This window comes from Pinus tabuliformis, chromosome 3_2 (assembly GCF_031772625.1).
Source record: "Pinus tabuliformis cultivar Carrire ecotype Pingquan chromosome 3_2, CPIR1, whole genome shotgun sequence".
Classification (NCBI taxonomy): Eukaryota; Viridiplantae; Streptophyta; class Pinopsida; order Pinales; family Pinaceae; genus Pinus; species Pinus tabuliformis.
This window is the reverse complement of record NC_142302.1, coordinates 341992603-342016678: the sequence shown is the minus strand read 5'-3', so window position 1 is coordinate 342016678 and position 24076 is coordinate 341992603. Positions and strand designations below refer to the sequence as shown.

General features: G+C 33.9%; 1 long non-coding RNA gene across 5 annotated transcripts in view; it reads right to left on the bottom strand.

Annotated features, from left to right (window-relative positions):
• Positions 1–10079: 10079 nt before the first annotated feature.
• LOC149180886 (uncharacterized) overlaps positions 10080–24076 on the bottom strand; it is a 29491-nt gene continuing 15494 nt past the window's right edge. For 2 of the 5 annotated variants that reach the window (XR_016257497.1, XR_016257496.1), the window contains exon 5: positions 10080–10588. This is a non-coding gene — a long non-coding RNA (uncharacterized LOC149180886). The remainder of the gene's footprint in view (positions 10589–24076) is intronic. The other 3 variants (XR_016257498.1, XR_016257500.1, XR_016257499.1) reach the window with 3 other exon arrangements.

The following is a 24076-nucleotide window of genomic DNA, read 5'->3' as shown; positions in this document are numbered from 1 at the left end:
AGCTTGTTTGGTTGTTTTCGTCTATTTCGTGTTGTTTTTCCGCCTGATTTTTCTTCCCCATTTGGTGGTATGGGCTCGTTATTTGTTTTCCTTTATCCCTATGGCTAATTACGCTCGATTCGGTGTTGGAGATGGTCGTTCCGTGCTCCAAACAGATTTTTCAGGTTTGTGGTTAAATAACTTAGCTACAATTTCATTATTTAACTAATTTTTGGTCCATATCTAACCATTTTGATGTTGTTTTGCAGGTTGTTGCAGTCTAAGCTACTGTTTGAGCATCTGGGGTTCCTATGGCTTTCTGGCATGGAGAAAAAAGGTAGGACACTATCCTACCAGCCAAATTTACTGTGTTTTTCAACACATTTAACCTCCATTGGAATATTGTGCCTTTGTTTACCTTTGTGTATGTGTTTACCTGTGTGGGTTTTGGCTAATTATTTGGTTTTGGGTTGTGGGTTTTGTCTAATTATTGGTTTTTGTGGTCTCATTCGATTCCTTGACTTGGTGAACATGGCTCTGAAACTGCGGAATTGAAACTCTAATATTTGTCACTGATTTTTTTTCCAATACCAACAAGGCACAGTTCCTGAGTATCTAAGTGCCTTGTATAATCTTGTGATATGTTTTATTTGGTGCATTGCTTTACAGTCTGACCTTTCTCTTAAATTTTGTTACAATTTTTGGTCGACTAACATCTCTTCATAGTGTTGAGGTTCACCCCTCTTACTTTCTCTGGAAATGTGATATATTATTATGCACAGTAGACTGGATACAAGTTCTGGGAATCGGGTTTGACTGCATAAGTCAGGGTTAACTCTAGACTTCTTCCCCATGGAAGGGTTTATGCCCTCTCCCTTGTTGGTATGCACGCGGTTGTGGAGTAGGAAGTATGTTATTCTCTGATAGAAAATCATTGTATTTCTTTGCTCATAGCTCGTAGCTACCTCTTGGAAATGTTAAATGGCCTTAAAACCCTTCCCAAGCTTCCATCGGGCTCGAGGGTGGGACCAAGTTATGGGTTTCCATGACCACCCTGCTATAGGTAAAAGAAAAACATTTCTTTCCTCATAGGTTTTGATGGCTCTTTATTTCTTCGATTATCACTCTCAGTTATTGCATTAACCCCTCCGTGATTACATTAACCCCCCTTCCACTTGCATGTGGAGGTACAGAGAGGACTCGTCCTTGTGAAGAAATTTCTTGAGATAAGATATGATCTATCCTTTGTGTGTGTATGAATTTCCTTAGTTTTTCATGTCTACAGGAACTTTTAACAGATTGAATTTTCTTCTTCCAAGTGAAACCTCAACAACATTAATTAAGGGTGCAAGAATTACGGCCTTGCAGAATTTTTCCTAGGCTTGTGAGATGGGCTATCCACACACTTGACATGAACCTTCCTTCCCAAGATTAGTTAATTCTTATCCCAAGCTCAACAATATGAGGCCCAATGTGCAGAAACCTATGGGAATTTGAGGTGTAGATGTGATGTTATGTGGGAGAGAGATGAATATAAAGTATTGAATGCTTGTCTTTGGTTGAGGAGCAAACCCTACATAGCCCCAGACCAAATCCCACCTCCAACTTTCTTCTATCTTGGACCTATCAATTCTACTGATGGAAGCTCACACTCTCAATTTCTTTCGTTACGAATATTTTGGTAATTTTCTCTTGGTTTGTCTGGATGTTTGTAGTTGTTAAGAATTGAAATATTGTCTGCTATTGTCTAGGATAATTGATATAAGACTAATATGCATATGAACTTCATCTTATGCATATTAATGAAGTTTTCAGTTGTCCAATACCTATGTGAATTGGAGATTTGATTTTCAGCCATCTATGTTTTTCAGGGTTTACAATTTCCAACTTATATGTCTTGCTAATTTAACATAAATTAATGGTGATTATGCTTAAGTGATTTAGCATTGTAATTAAAGAAGATAAGGGTAGTTTTGTTGTTGTATTTAGCGCTATAATTGTTTGTGTTCATATTTGGCCTAGAAGGTTGAAACTTATCAGAACATTTTGCTATTTTTCTCTTAGGTTGTTTGGATGTTTGTAGTTGTTAAGAATTGAAATATAATCTGTTGTTGTCTAGGATAATTGAAATAATACTAGTATGCATATGAACTTCATCTCATGCATATTAATGAAGTTTTCAACTGTCCAATACCTGTGTGAATTGGAGATTTGATTTTTAGCTATCTATGTTTTTCAGGGTTTATAATTTCCGACTTATATGTCTTGCTAATTTGACATAAATTAATGGTGATTATGCTAAGTGATTTAGCATTGTAATTGAATAAGATAAGGGTTGTTTTGCTATTGTATTTAGAGTTGTAATTGTTTGTGTTCATATCTGGCCTAGAAGGCTAAAACTTATTAGAACATTTTGGTATTTTTCTCTTGGGTTGTCTAGATGTTTGTAGTTGTTAAGAATTAAAATATTGTCTGGGTTGTCTCAGATAGAGATGACATTTCTATTTTACATTAATTTCTATTTGTATAGAAATTTCTATATGCCTTAAGGAACTTCAAAAATGTCTACTCTGACCTCTTGCTATCTTTGTTATGCTTAAGTTATCCAATCTCAATCCTCTAGGTTTTCCAACCAGAGAGTCTTCATTTCCCTTGACTCCTAACTTTGGAAATGAACAATATCAGGTTCGTTGAGGCCTTTAAGTTCAAACTCTTATTTGATCACTAGTGTTGATATACCACACACTCGAATGTGGGTCTGATATTTGTGTCCCTTTGCATGTGACAGAGTAACCACAAAGTTGCCTCATTACCAGATATGCATTAAACCTTTTATTTCTTTTGCATCACACCCCCTTGAAAGCTATTCCAATGCCAATAGGAGACCTCTCTTATACTCCAGTTCCATCTTTTGATTTAATTCTCAATAGGACAACCTTTCTCAATGCCTTTTCCTTTAAAAAGTTTTGCTACCTGCAGTGTGGTTTTCATACAAAGTTCCAGGGCAGGGCCTCTTGATAGTAGAACTAAGGTGTGGACTAGGGTTTCTCTCTAGAGTCTCAGATTGTATTCCCTTTTTCCTAAAGGGTAATATAGAAATCTAAAGGTCCATGGAAGCAAGCTACGACTCTCGGAATGAGAGAATTTTGGCTTCTAGATCCAGAGGAGTGGAACTGCTCCGATACCACTGATATGGAACCAAATCCAAGTTTGAGTGCTGTTCTAAATTACTACTTCTTTTCCTTTGCAATGTTGTTTCAAACTGGATTCAATTGATCTTTACTTTCTATTATTTTCTCTTGAATTTCCTTTAGTGAGAACAAAGGGATTCTTTTGTTTACTACCTCTGTGAGCAGACAGAGGGTTGGTTTCTATTTCACTTCTCAAGCACATGCTCCTAGGTAGATCTTTCCTTCCATTGGTAGCAACTTTTGTTTCATGTTCACTTATTTTCCTAAGTTATTATGTTGCCTTTCATCATAATTCTAGATCATAATTCCAATTCAATTTCAATTTAGTTTATAGCTTATCTTCTACTATGAAACCAATCAACATATTGCATCCTTACAAAATTCACATATCCAAGTTTGAGTGTTGTTCTAAATTACTACTTCTTTTCCTTTGCAATGTTGTTTCAAACTGGATTCAATTGATCTTTACTTTCTATTATTTTCTCTTGAATTTCCTTTAGTGAGAACAAAGGTATTCTTTTGTTTACTGCCTTAGTGAGCAGACAGAGGGTTGGTTTCTAATGAACTTATCAAGCACATGCTCCTGGGAAGATCTTTCCTTTGATTGGTAACTACTTTTGTTTCATGTTCACTTCTTTTCCTGAGTTATTATGTTGCCTTTCATCATAATTCCAATTCAAATTCAATTTAGTTTATAGTTTAGCTTCTACTATGAAACCAATCAACATATTTCATCCTTACAAAATTCACATTGCGATTATTATGTTGACTTTCATCATAATTCCAATTCAAATTCAACTACCCGGCAGAGCGAACGGACAAGAACAGGTCCCAAACAAAAATGAATGCGTAAATGACCAATGCACAATGTAATCATGGTATAGAAACCCCAAACCCTACCATAACCTACCGAACCAGTTTTAATAAGTAGCCAACATGTCATTGCATGTGTGGGACAAGTGTCGTTACAAAATTCACATTGCGATAGCAGTTACAAAAATTAATTCATGCCACCCCTATGCTTGATGGCCTCCATTTCTTGAATTACCTAGAATTGTTGAGTCTCCTGCCTGACCCAAGTATGGTGGACTACCCAAGATTGGTTGATTAGGATGTGCCTGAATGTTACCATATCCTTGACTCCAATTTTCTCCTTGTAGCCATAGAGGGACTGAGTAACCCAAGTGTCCACTTGTGTTACTAACTCCATCACTGGGTGCAAGTGTCATATAAAAATAGTTTGGATGTAAACATACATTGGTAGGGGTATATGAGGTGGGCAGAACCCCTGGCTGATAGCAGGGGACTTGGATGTTAATCAACTCTTGGTATGATGGTGTGTTCTCTGTAATGTGGTCCAGCGTATTGGACATCATCCTATTTTCCTCAAACTGGCTTGGACCATAGACTTTCGTGCTTGTCACCCCTCCTCCTCTTTCCAACACTTCTTGAACCTTTCTTGCCTCCCTCTCTTGCCTTGCCAATTATTTTTGATGTTCCTTATCTTCCCTTGATTTTTGTCTTTCCATCCTTTCCTTTGTTCGAGCTTCTGCTGCTACAATCCTTGCATCTCTCTCGTCCTTGGCCAACTCCTTCTTTCTCTTTTTAGTTTCCTGAATTTCATTTTTTTTTACGTTCAGACTCAAACAATAAATTCATATAATCTTCAGATGTGAGCAACTGTGAACTCCTCCCCAAATGAAGACAATCTGTAGTTGAGTGCCTTGATGAGGCCTTCACTCTCTCTACTGGTAGATTTAGGAATGCACCAATTAATCTACGATTTTCCCCTTGCCCCTTACGATTTGACACTTGGCTTCTAGCCTTCGGTATAGTTGATTGGCCCCCATTATCTTCTTCAGGTGCCTCATGCTGAATAGGCTCCTCGTCCAGTGAACCATCGTCCATAAAATAATGAACAAGTTCGGGGTTCAACTCTAATGGTTGTGAAGGCATGTCCATGATTTCCTCATTGGTGGTAGACACATTATGTGGGTTGATATTCATCATGGCCTCTGCCAACCATGATGGTGGGCTTACCTGGGTTGGCATGCTCAATTGTTCATTGTTTAATCATGTTGCATTATCATTTGAAATCAAGTTTTCATTTTCATTTGCTTCATCAGCTACCTCATATGGAATATCACATGTAGAATTGGCATGTGGTTCAGTAGGTGTGACAGCCTCCATGTCATTGACTGTTGGTTCATGACTAAACTGTGTCGCATTCACATGTTCATCATCATCACCACATAAGTGCCCTTCATAAAGGGACATTATACCTTAAGCAGTAGCAACATCTTCTTGGGCATCAACATGGTCTTGTAAGTTCTCTACTTCTTAACCTTCCACATAAAATTCTTGGCTACAACAAGTATCATGCACGAGAGCATCAACATTAAGTGGCCATATACCAGTCCTCCTAAATCCAGCCTTGATATTAGAAGGTGTGAGAGCCCTTTTTAATGCTTTACTTGCAAGCTCAACTAGCTCAAACCTCTTTACTTCCACCCCTGGATTCTTTGCCATCCACGAAGCTCGCTCGATCCTGAAATAATTCTTGAAAGGCCCAAACACGTTGACATCAAGGGGTTGCAATCTGTGAGTGGTATGAGCCAGTAATGTTAACAGGTCAATGCCAAAATTGTTGGCCTCCTCAATTGTCTGCAAAGCCATGTGGCTTCCATGGCCATCTAAAATCAGTAGGTGTATGTTTTTAGGCAAGACACCACCTGGTACAGATGCAACAAAATGACAAAGCCAATTCAGGAATAGTTCCTTTGTCATCCATGCATGGGGATGTGCTGCCATGCATGCACCTGGTTCACAGTTCTGTATATAGTTTTTTAGTTGTGTTTTACCTTTGAATAGGTAAAATCCTGGGATTGAAGAACCAATTGCATTGACACAAGAAAGTATAGTGATATACTCCATTCTCTTAGGCAAAATCTTTGGCACATTTATGCTCCCTCTTTTGGCAATTACCCGCATACCACAATTCCTTCCTATCTATAAGCTTGTTTCATCACAGTTCCGTATATGGTCTAGGGCATATTAGTGTTTCTCATATGCAACAAAAAGAGTGTTATAGAAATTGGACACAATTGTAGGGCGTATATTTAAAGCCCTGTCTCTGTCAAGGCCCTCAGCTATACGTAGCACAAGGTCTGGATGCCTTTTTTTAAATCCACTCCACCATGATTTACTAGGAAACCCATCTTTGAAGGGGTTTGGCCTCCCTTGACAGATTTGAGCTATTGTGGATTTAAGTTTTATAATCTCTAACCCATGTCCCAATTGGGCCATCTCCTTACACCACTCAACCACCTCAACCTCCTCCTCTTTAGTCATAATTGTAACAGGCCCTCTATGCTTCGTATTATTCAACCCATTTATCCAATAATGTATGTTAGAGGCAGCAATACCATGTTTTTTTGCAGAGGCATAGATTGAATGTCCATTAAACTCGATGTCATCAATTGCAACTTGCATGTCTTACTTTGTCTAGCCTCTGATGGCACTGATTTTCTTTGTTTAACTTGCACCTTGCACTGTGGTTGAAGGCGACTCTGTGGTTGATGGTGGGATAACATGATCTGCAACCACAGTGTCCTTTTCAACGACATTACTGGGTACATTGTGAGCATTCACATCACCCCCCCATCCTCATCTAATGAAGTGGACCGCAGTTGGGCCCCCCTTGCCCCTCACCTCCTCCTGTTCCTTGTACGATCTGCAATAGAAACTCTTGGCATGGCTGCAACAACCTGCAAAGTGACCACCAAATTCTGATTTTAAAAAACTGTATTAGAAAACAAGGAAATTCATTGGCCTTTGCAATCAATGAGCAACAACAATTAGTGCTTTATCTATATATTATAGATGAATACATCTTGGATCTGAAAATCATTGTTGGGAGTGTTTAAAGTTCTTTATTTGATTCTTAGATGATTCTTATGAGTTATCAAGAAGAGCTATTCCTTTTTAATTTTATAACAAATTTGAAATAACACAATTTATTTAACCCAACTATTTTGATGTGTCCTCAAATGATTGTTTCTGGGAACTGGCATGTCTTTCTTCAATGAAACCAAGAACAAGTTTAAGAATTTCTGTTGTTTAACATGATTATGTCTTGAGAAAAGGGTCAAGTGGTATCTTTTAAGGGATTCATTCAGTGGTCTAAAGCTAACATGTTTAGCTCTAAAGAGTCAGTAAAGAAACACTTAAGTAAGGGAGAGGTGAGGAATGAAGTGATCTAGTCCTGCTTATGCTGATAAGAAGTCCTAATAGTGGTAGCTACTCTACCAAGCGCTTAATTCAGTAAGTAGCTACTCTAGCTCTGACATTTCATGGTTTTGGAGTTTATTATTGGAGAAAATGCTAGGCTCGGGCCAAAAAGAAGGGAGACACTAACCAAACTATCTCCTCTTGCACCATTTCACGGTCAAAATTCAAGCCTTTATGTTGCTCAATAATTGATGTTGTAAGTGTCTAGTAATAACTGGATACCCAAAATAAGCAAATACAATGTTATTGAGTGCAACAAAGAAAAACTAGTACTAACTCGAAAATGAATCACACAATCAACTACAACATTGAGTGCAAAGTGATTTCTAATTTGTAAGAAACCAAAGCCCTGCTTTCCCATGCAAAAGAATCTTTTTATAACTCAATGAGAGGCACTATTGTGTTGATTTGGCTATCTTTTGACATGAATTCACTTGGTTTGGACCTTTGTATGTGAGCTTGCGAAGTCGTGTGTGCATCCATAGCTCAATGATGGTTTTCTTAGCACATTCACACTTAGTGTGGAGAGAGAGCACTACACCTTTGGACCAATTGATGATGATGTAGCCTTCAAAGGGGTTACAAACAGAACTGAAGTTGGCTTGATCATGATCTATCAACACAATTTTAGTGATTCATTTACCACATCTAAAGGTCATTGTTGAGCATTTAAAATATATCCATTGCTCAAGCATTTTACCTTGTACCATGTTGGGTTCTTGAGTTTTCCAATTCTCTTTTATGTTTTATTGCTAATAGAAATCGTAATGGAGACCCACACATGAAGGTAAACTTTGTGTGAGACAATAATTGTATTTTTTGCAGTATTTCAAATATTACAGAGAATTACATGCGCGTTAGATTTGAAAGATCATTCCTTCATTCGATGCTTTGTTAACTCATTGACATTTTACAAAGTGAAAGAAAACACATCTCCTTTTCAAACACCTAGACCTATATTTGAAAAATGGCTTATTCATAGGAAAATTGGACAATTCAGTTTTTTTATCAAACCTGGTGCATATATTGTTGTACCATAGATCCGCCAAATTTAATTTAGAATGTCATAATATCATATTTTAAAATGTTATTTCTGTAGAATGTCATAATATCATATTCTGAAATGTTAAGTCTACATAAATAACAATAGCACAAAATTAGATGGAGGGATGCTAACGACTAGGCACAATAACTCTATTTGCTATTATAGTAGTTTGATATTGAGTTGCAGGGTCAGATTTGAGGTATGTTGTAATGAATTTAGTAAATCAGTAATGAAATTGGTTGTAATGGCTTTAGTGCCTGAGGCTATTTGTCTTTTCTCTTTGAAAGGATATTCTTTTCTATTATAGTAGTCTAATATTGAGTTGCAAGGTCATATTTGAGGTTATAGTGGCAATGAAATTGGTTTCTAAATCAATATATCAATAATGAAATTGGCTATAATGGCTTTAATTTACCTTTGTTTCTCAATAGAAATAAAATGGTAACATTATTCAACAAAAACATACCTATATGTCTCCAGCCACTGATGAATATAATGAATGTAACACTGTGCACACACTCAGTTTGTATGTTTCCAACAACTTTTGAAACTTTTGAATAGAATGAGTGTAACAATGTCTGAACACTTTGATTGCATATCTCCAATCGCTGATGAGTAGAATGAATGTCTCAAATGAAAATGAGTAAAAGTTTATGTTTTATAGTTTTTTTCATATAGAATTTAATTGGTAGGGAAGTTTGGCATATATTGTCATCTCCCAAATTCAAATGTGTGGCGTGGATTGATTTGTACATGATTAAATGGTTGATAATCTTTGAAGGCTGATCCATGTGCTTTCCTGTTTTTAATTCCTGAATTGAAAAGTATGGTGTGTTGATGACATTTATTGAGAATGTTGAGAATTGAATGTTGTCATTTATTATCTTTAATCCTGAATGGAATGTTATCATTTATTGTCTTTAATAGGTTGAATGGTAAATACACATATACATATGGCTGACACACATTTCACCTATTCTTGTGGAAGTATTACTAAGCAATGGGATTTGTTGCTCCACTGGAAATCTGTAGGTGACTGTTTGATGGGATAGGTGTACTCCTGAATAGAATTCAATAGAATATTTTGTAGTGCATTTTGCCCTATTTGGTAATTCAGAGCTGGAGATATTTGGGACATTATGTCTTTTCAATATGTGATGTTAAGGTTTGGTATTTGACACTTGTTGGCCCAATCAATATGTTGGCCCATTTTGGACTAAATTATATAACTTATATAACTTAATATAAAGTATTTATGTACAATTTTTTTATGATTTATGAATATTTTTTTATAGATGTGTAGGACCAGTACTATAACTAGTATTGGTCCTTGCACAACAATAGAAGGCTCTCCCCTAATTAAGGAAAAAGAAAGTGTCCAACTCAATATCTAATTAGAAAAGCTGAGTTGATTCTATTGAAATCAAAAGATATACTTCTCAAGTAATAGTAACAATGTTCCTTTCTCAGTATCGTATCATCATGTATGAGGAAAAATGATTTTCAATATAGAAACTATAAAGAAGAATAAGGACTTTGGATCAGATGCTTTTGAAATAAAAATGCAGATTCTCTGGTTGTACATTATAAATAAAATGTGCTTTCATTATATCCATTTATTGGTTCTCCTTATATGCTCCTTTTTTTTAATCTTTTCTACTAAGTAGGTAGCTAGATTCAAGCTACAAGTTTGACAATCTTGTGTTTACATCTCACATTCTTGGAAATTTTACATACTTGGTCTTTTTGGACAGCTAGATTCAAGTTATAATTTGGCAATTCTCTGTTTACATCTTGGATACTTGGTCTTTCTGGACCAGACTTATTAGAAAAATAAAAATGTCTCACATAGGCCAAGATGTGGCAAATTGAACCTTACCCATTGAGAGAGACATCAAACTTGCATTGCTTTATCCATATTCACTCCAAAAAGAGGTTCGAATTTGCAACCTGCACTAACACTAAATACTTGCAGGACTCGGCAAAATCAAATGCTAGAGAAATGAATCATAGCTGGAGAAGGATAAACATGACTCTTTTCAACCGAATATGTCTTCCGCGTAATATCGTTTATACACCTGTGCTGCATGCAAGGGTTATAAAACTTATATTAAATTCTTTGCTTGTGTTTACATGAGAAAAATTAATAAAAAATAAAATATCGTAACTAATATAATAAAATAAAACTAATATAAACTTGGTTGCAGGCACACAAGGCTTGCCTGCAAGCCAAGTTCCCTCTTCACACTAAATGTTTCATAATCTGACCTATATTTGAAGACTCTTTTTCTGGTGCAGAATCAGGTTCCTAGGTATTATTTCCTTAACTATACATTTTCACCATACTTTTTTCGATGATTGGTTAATAACATGCTACTCAACTCCATAGGCGTTGTAATTCAATCATAATCAGGTTCTGGGTATTATGTTTCAGCTGTACATTTTAACCTTTTTTTCAATGGTGGGTTAATAACATGCTACTAAACTCTATAGGTTTTGTAGTTCAATCCATCAAAACAGTATGCAAATAAGAGTTAATGGTTCAATATTCTAGTAATTCCCTAATGTCTGCGTGTCCTACTGCTTTAGCAGGATGCGGAATCCAGAAAAGGTTGTTGGCCTTGGTTATTCACTATATTCCCAAGAAATAGAAAAAATCTACCTTTTCCATGTATATATGATTTTCTACACGGTGAATTCTGATCATTTTATAGTATTGCGGCATTTCTAAATGTTGCTCTCCATTTCTTACCGTAGTGTAGAGATTGGAGATTGCAACTTGTATAAAAATTGTTTTCCACCTATTTTCGACCATATTTTCTGGACAGATAACCATCACCCAAATGCCATGTTGTCTTTTGGTTTGAAATGGGTGTTTTTTATCTTTTCCTCAATTTACTTCAGATTTTGGACCGTGGAACCTGATAGTAACTTATGAGAATAATTTTAAAATGAGTTAACCAAATGATTTTGTTTTATGTGCAAATTCTATACAACACAAAATTCTGCAAACTAAGTTTGATATATTGAAAAAGTTGTCATTATGTCAAATTGAATTTTTTTTCTACACACATAAACGTTAATGTACAATATTTCTGGTATCCTAGGAGTAAAAGGTCTTTGTTTTCTCGTGTAGGAGTATACACACAATATGAAAGTAAGCCAGGGTTCTAGAGTTTTGGTGTTAGGAATCGACTTGCAAGTAGCCCCACTTATGTTCAAATTCTAGAGACGTCACATGGTGACATGTAGGAGGATACAAGCGATATGAAAGTAAGTCCCTTAACCAACTCTGGGCTTTGGAGTTTTGGTGTTTGGCATCAATTTGCAAGTAGTGCCACTGGTGTTCAAATCTTTGGAGGCGTCACCCATAGTGTAGTAGAATACAAACAATATGAAAACAAGTCCCATCACCAACTCCAGTCTCAAGTCCCATCACTTGAGTGCATCAATTTGCAAGTAGTCTCACTCCTGTGCAAATCTATGGAGGTGTCACCTATAGAGTAGGAGGATACAAGCAATATGAAAGCAAGTCCCATCACCAACTCCATCTCTGGAGATGTCACCCATAGTGTAGGAGGATACAAACAATATGAAAGCAAGTCGCATCACCAACTCCAGTCTCAAGTCCCATCACTGGAGTGCATCAATTTGCAAGTCCCATCACCAACTCTCTCTGGAGTTTTGGTGTTTGGAATCGATTTGCAAGTAGTCCCACCCTCCATATGCCTAGTGTAAGAGGATATAAGCAATATGAAAGCAAGTCCCATCGCCAACTTCGACCTCTAAAGTTTTATGTTTGGAATTAATTTTCAAATAGTCTCACCAGTGAAATATAAATCATGTTGAATAAGTAAAAAATCCATTGTATAGTGTTATATATGTATTCCTCCTTTACTGGCTCTCAATTAACCGAGTGAACAACAAAATTATCAACTATTAAGATGCATTCAATGTATAAATCATGTTGAATAAGTAAAAATCCCTGTATACTGTTATATATGTATTCCTCCTTTGCTTGCTCTCAATTTACCGAGTGAACAACAAAATCATCCACTATAAAGAATTCAATGGGAAGGGTATGCGGAAGGCCTCTTGATTCCATATTCATGTGGACCCCTGGATATTCGTTCTATTGTCGGGCTTGCCCCCCAGTATTGGTATGAGCATTTAAGACAGAGGGATCAACATCAGCGCGAATAGTTTACCTTGAATCATTCAATATCACCACCGGGCAGCCGAAAGACTTAGTTACTCTACGTGCAGGTAAGGGCTCTTGCTTCTTGGTCAAATTCTTTCTACGTCCCATCAACCAAACTTGCAGCGAAGACAACCGTCGCATAAGTAAACCTCAGGTTTAAGGCATATTGTTATGAGGGCTTACTCTTGCATGGTCTTGGAGTGAGGAATGTATTGTAAAAAGGATCTGTCAACACAATAGGATTCATGAATTCCAATCATTTCACTTTATTCAACCGCAACCCTCATTACACTGGCTGGGTTTTCTGGGCTTTAAATATGAATGAATTATGGAAAGTGCACTTTTTATATATATAAAAATTAAAATTAAAGATCCGTTAACACATTAGGATCCATGAATTCTAATCATTTCATTTTATTCAACCGCAACCCTCATTATACTGGCTACGTTTTCTGGGCCTTGAATTTGAATGAGTTATGGAAAGTGAATTTCGCTTATATATAATTTGTTATTTTAGCTGCAGTTTAATTATTAGACTGTGTTTTGTTTTGAAAATTCAGGTAAGATTTTGATAAATTTTGGTAGAGATTTTTGTAAATCTAGGTTATAATTGTTAAATTTCAAGATTTTGGGTGCCATAAAAGTTTTTGATGGTGCTGAATCTATTTCCACCTCAAAAACATGATTCAAATACTGGTGTAAGACTTTTTGAAATATTTTTACAGGAATTCCGGCCACTTTTGACTATCCTAACAATTCTAGAAGTTTTTGATGGTGTTAAATCCATTTTCATAAAAACATAATTCAAACACTGCTAATGCAAAAATAATAAAGAAAAAATACCCACTTTTAACTTTCAAAGCAATTCCTCCACCTCAGCCTCAGTAGACACTTCTGACACTTCATTTTCTTATCTTCTAGGTGAACTAGAATTCCTCCACCTCAGTAGACACTTCCGTTTTCTCATGTTCTAATCACACGTGAATGTTACTGGTAGGTAGTCCATTGTGATATCTGTGTTAGATACCTAATGAATACCATAAGTAAGGTGATATCATGCCTATTCTATATACCACATTGATCTTGCTTTAATTCAAGTGCATTCGCAATAACATATGTACTAATATATGAAGAATAAGCACGTGACGTCCTTGTAGTTGGTCAATCAAAAGGTGAGAAAATTCTCTAGGATATTTTTTTAACTTATTTAGCTTCAGAGTCCTGCGTAACCGATAAATGGTAAAGCGTTGCTTGGAGTCTTTTATAAAAGCAGGATTTGTTGTTTACAGGATTTTGTAGTAAAGGTTGTGCTGCCATTGTGGATTCTGGAACCTCTCTGCTCGTTGGAGTCTTTTATAAAAGCAGGATTTGCTGTTTACAGGATTGTTATGTGAAGGTTGTGCTGTCATTGTGGATTTTGGAACCTCTCTGCTCGTTGGTCTCTTGATATTGTTTGATTTACAACTTTTAGCATTTATATTGTTTATAGAAGTAGATCCTTTTAAAGGTGTAGAATTGAAAGAATTTGAATAGTATTTAGATGTTTATATGAGTTTAAGAGATCAACTTAGTGGAAAATGATCATTTGGCCTTTTAAGTGAAGATTTGCAAAAATATTCTAGGATTTTTTTTAAGTGTTACCATAAACTTTTCTTTTCGGTTGTGATGATTTTGGTCAAATCCCAAAGTTTCACTTGATGAACATGATATTTTTCATGATAAATGTAAACAATAGTTTATGTGACTGTGGTTTTGGCCTTCTGTAAAAAAAATTACTTGATACTTTAATTAATATTTAATTTTAAATTTCCTAGTCTTGGTTGGAAAAGATAAGTGAAGTGAAAAATATTCAGACGCAAAACTTTCAAAAGTTTGCAATTTCATTGGAACACTTGCAATGAACCCTTGCACAGGCTTACAAAAAGAATTTAAAAATGATTTTTCTCAAATTTGTCGAGGACAGATAACCTTGAAATGGGTTGCAGAAGTTTAGTCAAAAACATTTTAGTTAAGAGAAAAGTTAGTCAAAAACATTTTAGTTAACCACGCACATGCTAGAAGACTGCATGGACCCCGACTGGAGCGCATGGAGTTATTTGGTGTATTCATTTTCTCAATTGACATTGGCAAGAGCACATTCAATATTGGCAAGGATTTGCTGCTCTACAACTCTCCTGGTTATGTTTAGAATTAAAAAAGACTTATGCATGGATGGTACAGTTAACTTTGGTAGGGAAATATGTTATTATATATGAATAATATATCATTGTAAAACCAATGGCATCTTGATATTATACCCTTACGTATTGTATTATGGTAAATAATATATTCCTATATCTATTTCCTTTTCAGCTCTAGAGTTATGACTAACTACACTTATCCTCACCTCACCTAAACTTAATAGTATAATTGTGATTATAATTTTTTCAAAATAATATTATATAATGTATATTGTATTTTAAAATATAAAGATATTAATAAGTAAAGATGTATAGAAGGAAAACATTTTTTTTGAGTAGGACTTTTTGAGTTTTTGGCAGATTTATGGTTAGAATTTGTGAAAAAATTATAGCAAAATCTTGATTTGTGTTGTTTAAGCTATTTTTTTATTGCATATATAGATTCAACGCACTCAATTGGGCACTTCGAATCTTGATTTGTGTTGTTTAAAATATTTTTTTATTGCATATATGGATTCAGAACCCTCAAAATTTTCTGGGGCACTTAGATTGTGAAGATTTCACCCGCCAAACATGCGATTTCAATGAATCCCTATGAGATTTTTGACAAATTAGATCGGAATCTGAACCAGAAAATTTTTCAAAAAATCACACTTAAAAACTACCTTAAAAAATATATCATTCATTTTCACTTATTTTTTATTTTTCTTTGAATAGACTATAAGTATTTGATAAAAAAGATAATTAAACTACAAATAAACCCTCAATAATTGTTTAATTCAATTATGCTTAAACTAAATAATTGTATTTCTAGTAATATCTTAAGATAAAACCATTGGGTAATGGGTTAAAGTCTATGGAAAATAAAAAGTTATTGCATGTCAATTTTCACTCAAAAGATAATTAATCTACAAATGAACACTCAATAATTGTTTAATTCAATTATGTTTAAACTAAATAATTATATTTCTAGTAATATCTTAAGGTGGAACCATTGGTGGAACCATTGGGTAATGGCTTAAAGTCTATGGAAAATAGAAGGTTATTGCATGTCAATTTTCACTCCTTAAATAAGATTAATTATTAATGAGGGTGAATGTTTCTTGGGTTGGTTGCACAGATATAGGGCTATGAGCATCAGTGATTTAATTTGTAAAATATTTTTTATTTTCACTATTATTATGTTTTTAAAATCATTACATTGTAATGAATATGTTTCTTTCTTAACATAGAGGAAGATATAGGGCTATGAGCATCAGTGATTTAATTTGTAAACTCTTTTTTATTTTCACTATTATTATGTTTTTAAAATCATTACATTGTAATGAATATGTTTCTTTCTTAACATAAAGGAAGAAGCACACCACACTCTCATAAATTATAGGGTTAATGAGATCATCTTTCACAGAGATAGAGTTATAAGCATCACTAATTTAATTTGTAAAATATTTTTTATTTTCACTATTATTTTGTTTTTAAAATCATGACATTGTAATGAATATGTTTCTTTATTAACCTAAAATCACGTCACACTCTCATAAATTATAAAGGAAGAAGCACATCACACTCTCATAAATTATAGGGTTAATGAGATTTGACATTTGATATTTATTGGGTTTAATTTTGATCCATATCCTTATAATATATTTTTTAAATAGTAATTACCTTAATGCGGTTGCAATGGATATTGGTATTATGAAAATTAAAGTATATTAAGTATATTATATAATATTGAATATTTAAGTAAGTATCATTGTTATTGTATTATATTAATATTTGTTTGGTAATTTAAATTTTAAAATGTCTATTTTTTTCCTAGGTTTTCTTGTCTTAATATTTTTTATCTATGAGGAATCAGGATTATTTGGTCTTAATATTTTTTTTTATCTATTTTGTTTCAAACTTTTATGCTTTCATGATGAATTTGTTAGCACATGATTTGAAGCTATTACAATAAATACTCAATGAGTTCAACGTGTTACATGTAGGAATTGAACTTGTGTGGAGAAGGTAAAAGTTATTCTTCCAACCATTTGAGCTAAACTCAATTGATGTATTCTAAAAATACATATGCATGTCACATGTAAAAATAAATTTATAATTATGTTGAGACTCAACTATTTTATTAAAACTTTCAATATTTGGGTTTTTTCATCATCTATGATGCTCGACACAAATTTAATTTTTCATTGCATGAAATAAAAAAATAGAGCCACGAGGGTCAACTTAAGTGATCATGAGCCAGACATGAGATATCTCCCCAAAATATGGCCATGAGTTGGACTCTCTTGATGCCTTCAAACTTAGTGTCCATAATCAAGGCTATTGGTTTACCTTATTCACCATCCATGGATCATGGGGATGTACTTGAAGGGTTTTCCATGAGGTTTACCTTAGAAAAAATATGGAAATAGCTAAACTATTATGATTTAAGCATGGATTTATTATGTATTTTTAAAGATTGAATTGAAAATATTTAGCATCAGTTTAAGCATCAAGTTCTTAAGTATTTTCTTTTCATGAACTGATTTTGGTATATAATTATTATATTGTTCCGTGTGTTACATTGATTTTACCATATAGTTATTAAGATTTATCTTACATTGAGTTAATTTTTGCAATAGGCAATAATGTTTCCTCTTATGGTGCATTGAATTTGGTTTTTTTTTGGGGGGTATATATTTAGATTAAAATATGAAACATAAGCCAATCATGTCTCCTTATAATGCAAATACTAAGGGTAAGACTAAAGAACAAATAAGGGTAGTTTGACGACATCTTAAGAGGTATAGACAAAGTGAATTACATGTGCAACTAAATAACAAATAAAACAAGATCGTGAATGCATAAATTTGAAAGAGAATCAATGGAAACATGTGACTCTATAAAAAAGGGGTGCATATAAAAGATTAAATGCTAAATTAAGAAAATAACACATTGATAAAGAAATAAATATAGAATTATGGAATATGTATTGGGGGGATTTCAATTATTGGAAAGTATTGCCTAATTGGGGCTATTAAAAAAAAACCTATTTTGTAGTTTTTTTAGATATATGTATCAATAATGCACATTGTGCTTTATATACTAGTTAGGGACAGAACCAATTTACAAGGGCTACATTTGATTAGTTTACAATAGGAGAGAAGACATATCAAATATAGCATTATTAATGAGATGAGTATTATAGGGAAAATCTCATAACACAAATTGTTCCTCAAGTTTGTCAAGATTTCCTTAAAATTTCTTAAATTCCTTTTGTAGAGAGATCAATTATATTGGTTGGTTATTTCAACCACCTTCTTCTAGCTATAGATAAAATTGTATATGCATGTGAATGTCCTATGAGAGAAATGAAAAACTTATTCCAAACTTTTGTCACACTTGATATTGTATCTAGGCAGGCTAGACAAAAGCAATGTTAGAAGTGCTTTCATCATCTACCAATGGATGTTACAGATGAAAATTTAATTACATAGGGCCATACATTTGATTGCAATAGTTAATGATGTCCACAATCATAATAAACATTGTTTGAGAACCCATGCTTCCCTATTACATGTTCTGCATATAATTCCCTAACATGGATGTCTAGAAAGTATGTGGATATTAATGCTTCAAGTGCACAAGGAAGCAATAAGGCTCTACATGGGATGACACAATGCCAACCATGCAAGACGATGCAACCTTATGAATTGGGTACGATAACATGGTAACTATGTATGTATAATATTGCTTGAGTTATATTGGAATTATTATTATAAAATAGTACTTAATTAATGAAGTGCACTTAGGGGTCAAATTTTTTTAAGAGCACCATGGGGCCAATGAGACAACCAAAGGGGATTGGAAGGGTAAATAGACTTAATGATATGGAAAGTGGTAGCTTTAGAAACCCTTGAATTCCCTCCTTCTTGATTTTTTATTTTCCTTAAGAGAAGGCATGTCCTTGCTTGCATATGCATGAAGCCACCTCACATGAATAAGAAAGAGCATTCCAAAAAAAGGTCTGAATTAAGTCTTGGCATTACTTTGGAGCCATGTTCTTCATTTAAGAGTATTATTCATTCAAAACCCATTCAAAAGGTTTTTCTAGACCATACTGAACTATGTTTGGAGAATTATCCTCCACTATCAAGAGGTTTAAACAATGTTGAATGAAAGTTGTGTCACCCCTTTTTTTGGAGCGATGCTAGAAAGAAGAGGGAGCAATCAATATTTCATTCCTCTAGTTGTCATGTTGATATATGATAATGCATTGTGAATTCCATGTTGGTTGGGAGATATGTAGCATGGGTGTGAATCGTGAAGTTAAGGATAATGTTGTCCATGTTTCCAAACCATTGCCAAAACTTTCATATTGAGTATGGAGCAAACTTTTCATGCATAGAGATAGTTGGATAGACTAGACTCTTAAGCAATTGTTCTACAAAGAAAAAGGTATTTGTCTCTTATTTTGTTGGAAGGAAAAGGTTTCTATAATGTTTCATGGTTTTTTGAGATGTTAGGCGCTCATTTCTTGAAGTAGGAAAACCTATTTACATTGAAAATTGATGATTGATAATTGTGATCATAATTGGATTATATCTATCTTTACATTAATCTATAAACATCTATAGGAAAGAAATCCTTGTTTTAAATCATCTTTTTTAAGTCCACATCCCAATATACAAAGTGAAGGGGATCACTTCATATGTCACATATTGTATATCTTGTCGACATTATGTTTGAAATCTAGTAAACAATTTTTGCATGGATTTCTTGGTTTGGTAGAATGCTAGTTACCTTTGAAATCTCAGAATTTATTGTAAGGGTGTGTCAGTGCAATTTTCATTTAACTTGTTTCAATACATGATGTGATCTATGGGTGAATGCATTAAATTTAGGGTTAATATGTTAAATGTAATTGTTTACTTTGTCTTCCAACTTCTATGCAGTTCTAGGTAGTGAAATGCACACATAGTGGTTTGGAATGATCTAGATTTTTTACCATATCAAACTAGTTGTTAAATTTGGTCAAACAAGTAGCTCTATATAATGGTTATGTGATCAATCTTTTTGTGTGGTGTGGAAAAGTAGAATTCTTGCAATATTATGTTTTTTTAATTATGTTTTTAATGTGTTTTAATCTCTACCTCTAAAATATGACATGGTATCAATGTTGTAGCTCGATCCATTAACCCTGAATCTTCATAAATTTTCCCAATCATTAGTAAAATATTGCAAGGAAAAATTTTGTCAAGGCCACCATCACATAGGGAGAGTCATTGCTCGATTTCGTCGTTGTCAAGAGAAGGATTTTTCTCCTGTAGTTAAGTGTGAAACTATCATTTGAAAATAAAGAGTTGTAGCTCGTCAAGAAAGGAGAATTCACAACCCTAGATGTCGTGATCGCTAAAACCTCTCGGCCTAGGCCTACACGTGGTATTCAAAATCCGTATTTTAATTTTTTGGGTTTCCACTACGTCCAAGCCGTTGTAAATCACATATCCATCCATTTTTGTAGTCGCCAAGTAAAACCTTAACCATGCTAATATTTTTTGTTGTTTTTTAGTCCTCGTTATAGTTTTTTAGTGGAGCGACCACATACATAGTTGTCATCAAGAAAGTGCAAAGCCACTATATAGGGAAGATCACGACAAATGTTTTAGATGGATCTATATCAAGCTCAAAAGATGTAGAGAAATTCATAATTGACTAGGTTAAATTCACACCTATTTGAGTGTTGTCTAAATGAATATCATGTGAAATTTTTAAAATGAGCTACTATATAAAAGGCTTAGGTAAAATATTTTTCCTGAAGTTGCTTATTTTTTGAAAAAGTGAAAAGTGGTTTATTTTCTAATTGAGAGCCCATGATCTGGTGAAAGGGGTGGTTTGCAAAGTTTTTTTGTTGTTGTTGTTGTTAAGGTGTTTTAAGGTTTTAAAGAAAGAGGAAATATATATTAAATAAATTTTGTTTTTGGAGATTTGGGAAAAGTGGCTTGGTGTTTGAGTATTTAAAAACTTTAGAAGTGATATTAGTGCAACAGTGAGACATTTGTTAGGATTTCAATTAAATTCAAAATTAAGGAGAAGTCCTCCTCCAATCCATCATTACAAAAATTTTGAGGTCTAAAATGGGCCTCTTAAGGAATATTATAAAATAATAGTGGAAATAATAAAATAAGATTAGATTATCTCAGCAAGTGTTAGAGGGAAAAAGGAAAAACTACTTTTTCAATTCATATTTTCAATTTATATCCCTATGATTTTACTCAAATTTCAAGCAGGAGCACTCGTTGGATGCGGAATTTAATTTTTCATCCAAGGAGTACCCATGTTGCATATTTTTTATGGACCCTACTGCACGAAAATATGAAATACATGAAAAACATAATTGTAATCACACTTTTCATATATTTCATATTTTTGTGTAGTAGGGTCCATCGAAAGGATGAAACATGGGTACTCTCTGGATGCAAAATTAAATTCCGCATCCAGCGAGTACTCCCGCTCAAAATTTGAGTAAAATCATAGGGAGATAAGCTGAAAATATGAATTGAAATAGTAGTTTTTTTTAACTTTTTACCTTTTTACTCAAAAAATGGTGAATCATCCCCCATGATTGACATCATCATATTGAATCCTATCAGTTCTTATAAAGTTAATTTTTGTTGTACATTTTTGTTTTGAGGCCTATTTTTTATCTCAAAGTTTGTTTAATGTAATGATGAAGAGATGTTACAAAAGTCAGTTATGGCTCCCATCAACAATCATAAAACACAAGGTCCCATATTGAATGGTACCAACTGTCCAATGTGGGAAATAAATATGAACATTTTTTGAAGAATTTGGATTGTTGGGAAGGAATAGTCACAAAATATGAACCAAATTATCAAGATTTAATAGTAATAATAAGAGCCCAAAGAGATGCGGCAGAAGAGAGCGAAAGAAAGGATTCAAGAGTACTACAGAATATGACCAATGGAGTTGAAGACTCCATATTTCCTAATATTTCCACAAAAACCAGTGCCCATCAAGCTTGAGATATTTTGGAACAAGCATGTACTAAGGTACAAAGAAGGTCAAGAATGAAAAACTCCAAATTCTTAGGAAGAAGATTGAAACTCTACAAATTAGAGATGTTGAATCAATAGATTAGTTTATGACTTGAGTAATGGGAATGTAAATCAACTTAGAACTCTTGGAGAGGATTTCCCATATCAAAAGGTGGTTGAAAAAAATCTCATAATTCTCCCACCTTCATTTGACATTCTTGTGATAGGGATAGAAATATTTGACCCAATTTTCAATTGAAGAACCAACAAGTTCAATGTTGAATTATAAGTCAAGAATTAAAGGTAGAAGTGACTCATTAGGAAATATATTTCAACCTCAAGCCACAATTAGTAGAGGAAGAGGCAGAGGTAATAGAAGCAAAGGTAGAATATGAAGAGGATATTCTAGTAGTAGAAACAATGCATCAAGTCAACATGAACAACCACAAGATCAACCACAGAATCAAAGAGGAAGAGGAAGAAACAACATAGGAAGAGGAAGGATGGACACATAAAAAACGCAGTGCTATTATTGCAAGAAGTATGGTTATTTTGAAAGTGAATGCAGGAAGAAGCAAGTAGATTTGAACAAAGGTAACACAAATGTTTCAAGTACTTATGAATGTACATCATCATCTATGTTTATTTCTTGTTCAACAACTAAAGAAAACAATAATGAAGATGTAAATTGGACAGTGGTTGCAGTAACCATATGACAGGAAACAAAGATATTTTTTCAAGTTTTGTTGAAACTGTAAAGTTTCAGATTAAGTTGGGTGATGATCATCTTGTTAATTCCTTAGGAAAATATATTGTTACAATTGTAACCAAGTAGAATGAAAAGAAGGGAATTCATGATGTCTATTATGTACAGTCTAAAATATATTAAGTGTAGGAGAAATGAGTCAAAATGGTTTTGAATTCAAGTTTAAAGGTGTTGCTTGCATAATTTTTGATAGGCCAGTTAGTCAAAGAGTCATAGCAAGGATCCAAATGACAAAAAATAGGATGTTTTCTCTAGTCATGAGAAATTTCAAGCATTCATTTTCATATGCTCAGTTTGTAACAAGTTCTGATGAAACTTGGTTATGGAATCTTAGATATGGCTATTTAGTTTTGAACAGTCTTGATTTTTTCCCAAAGAAGTCTATGGTTATAGGTTTACCTATGATATATGTCCATCATAATCCATGGGAAATTTGTATCCCTGCTAAATACCAAAGAAACAATTTTCCAAATGTTGTCAACTATAGAGCCCAAAATCCACTTGAACCAGTGCACACAAACCCTTTTGGTCCAATGCAAACCTAGCCAATAGGAGGAAGTTTTTACTTTCTAACATATTGATATTTTTAGTAGAATGACATGGGTTTTCTTCATAAAAAACAAACATGATACAATTGAAAAATTCAAGAAATTAAAAGCCATGGAAGATAACAAAAGTGGTAAGAAAATTAAAGTATTAAGATAATATGGAGGAGGTGAACATGATTCCAAAGAGTTTGCAGCATATTGTATGGATCAAGGTATTAAGAGGAAATTTACAACAAGGTACATTCCACAACAAGATGGAGTAGTAGAAAGAAAAAATCCAAACCATCATGAATGTGGAAAGAAGCATGTTGAAGGTAAAGAATTTACCAATTGAGTATTGAGGAGAAGCATTGAGCATGTTCAATTTATATTTTGAACTGATCTCCAAACAAAAGTGTCAAAGAAAAATTTCCTTTGGAAGCTTGGAGTGGTGTGAAGATAAGTGTATCACACTTGAGAACATTTGGTTATGTAGCCTATGCACATGCTCCAAAAGAAATGAGGAATAAACTAGATGATAGAAGTGAAAAATGCATATTTGTTGGATATAGTGAAGAATCCAAGGCTTACAAATTGTACAATATTGTCACCATGAAAGCAATTATTTTAAGAGATGTTAAATTCTTCAAAGATTAAGCATGGAATGATCAAGATAAGTGGACAAACATGAATCAAATTTCTCCACATGCATTTGCACCAACTGATGCAACAGAAGTAGAAAAACCAAGGCAAGAATTTCCACGGCTACAAGTTCCAACTGAAGGTGCAAACCAAGGATGACAGAGAGATCATAGCCCATGCTCAAGAAATGAATATGAATCCACCGTTCTACAAAA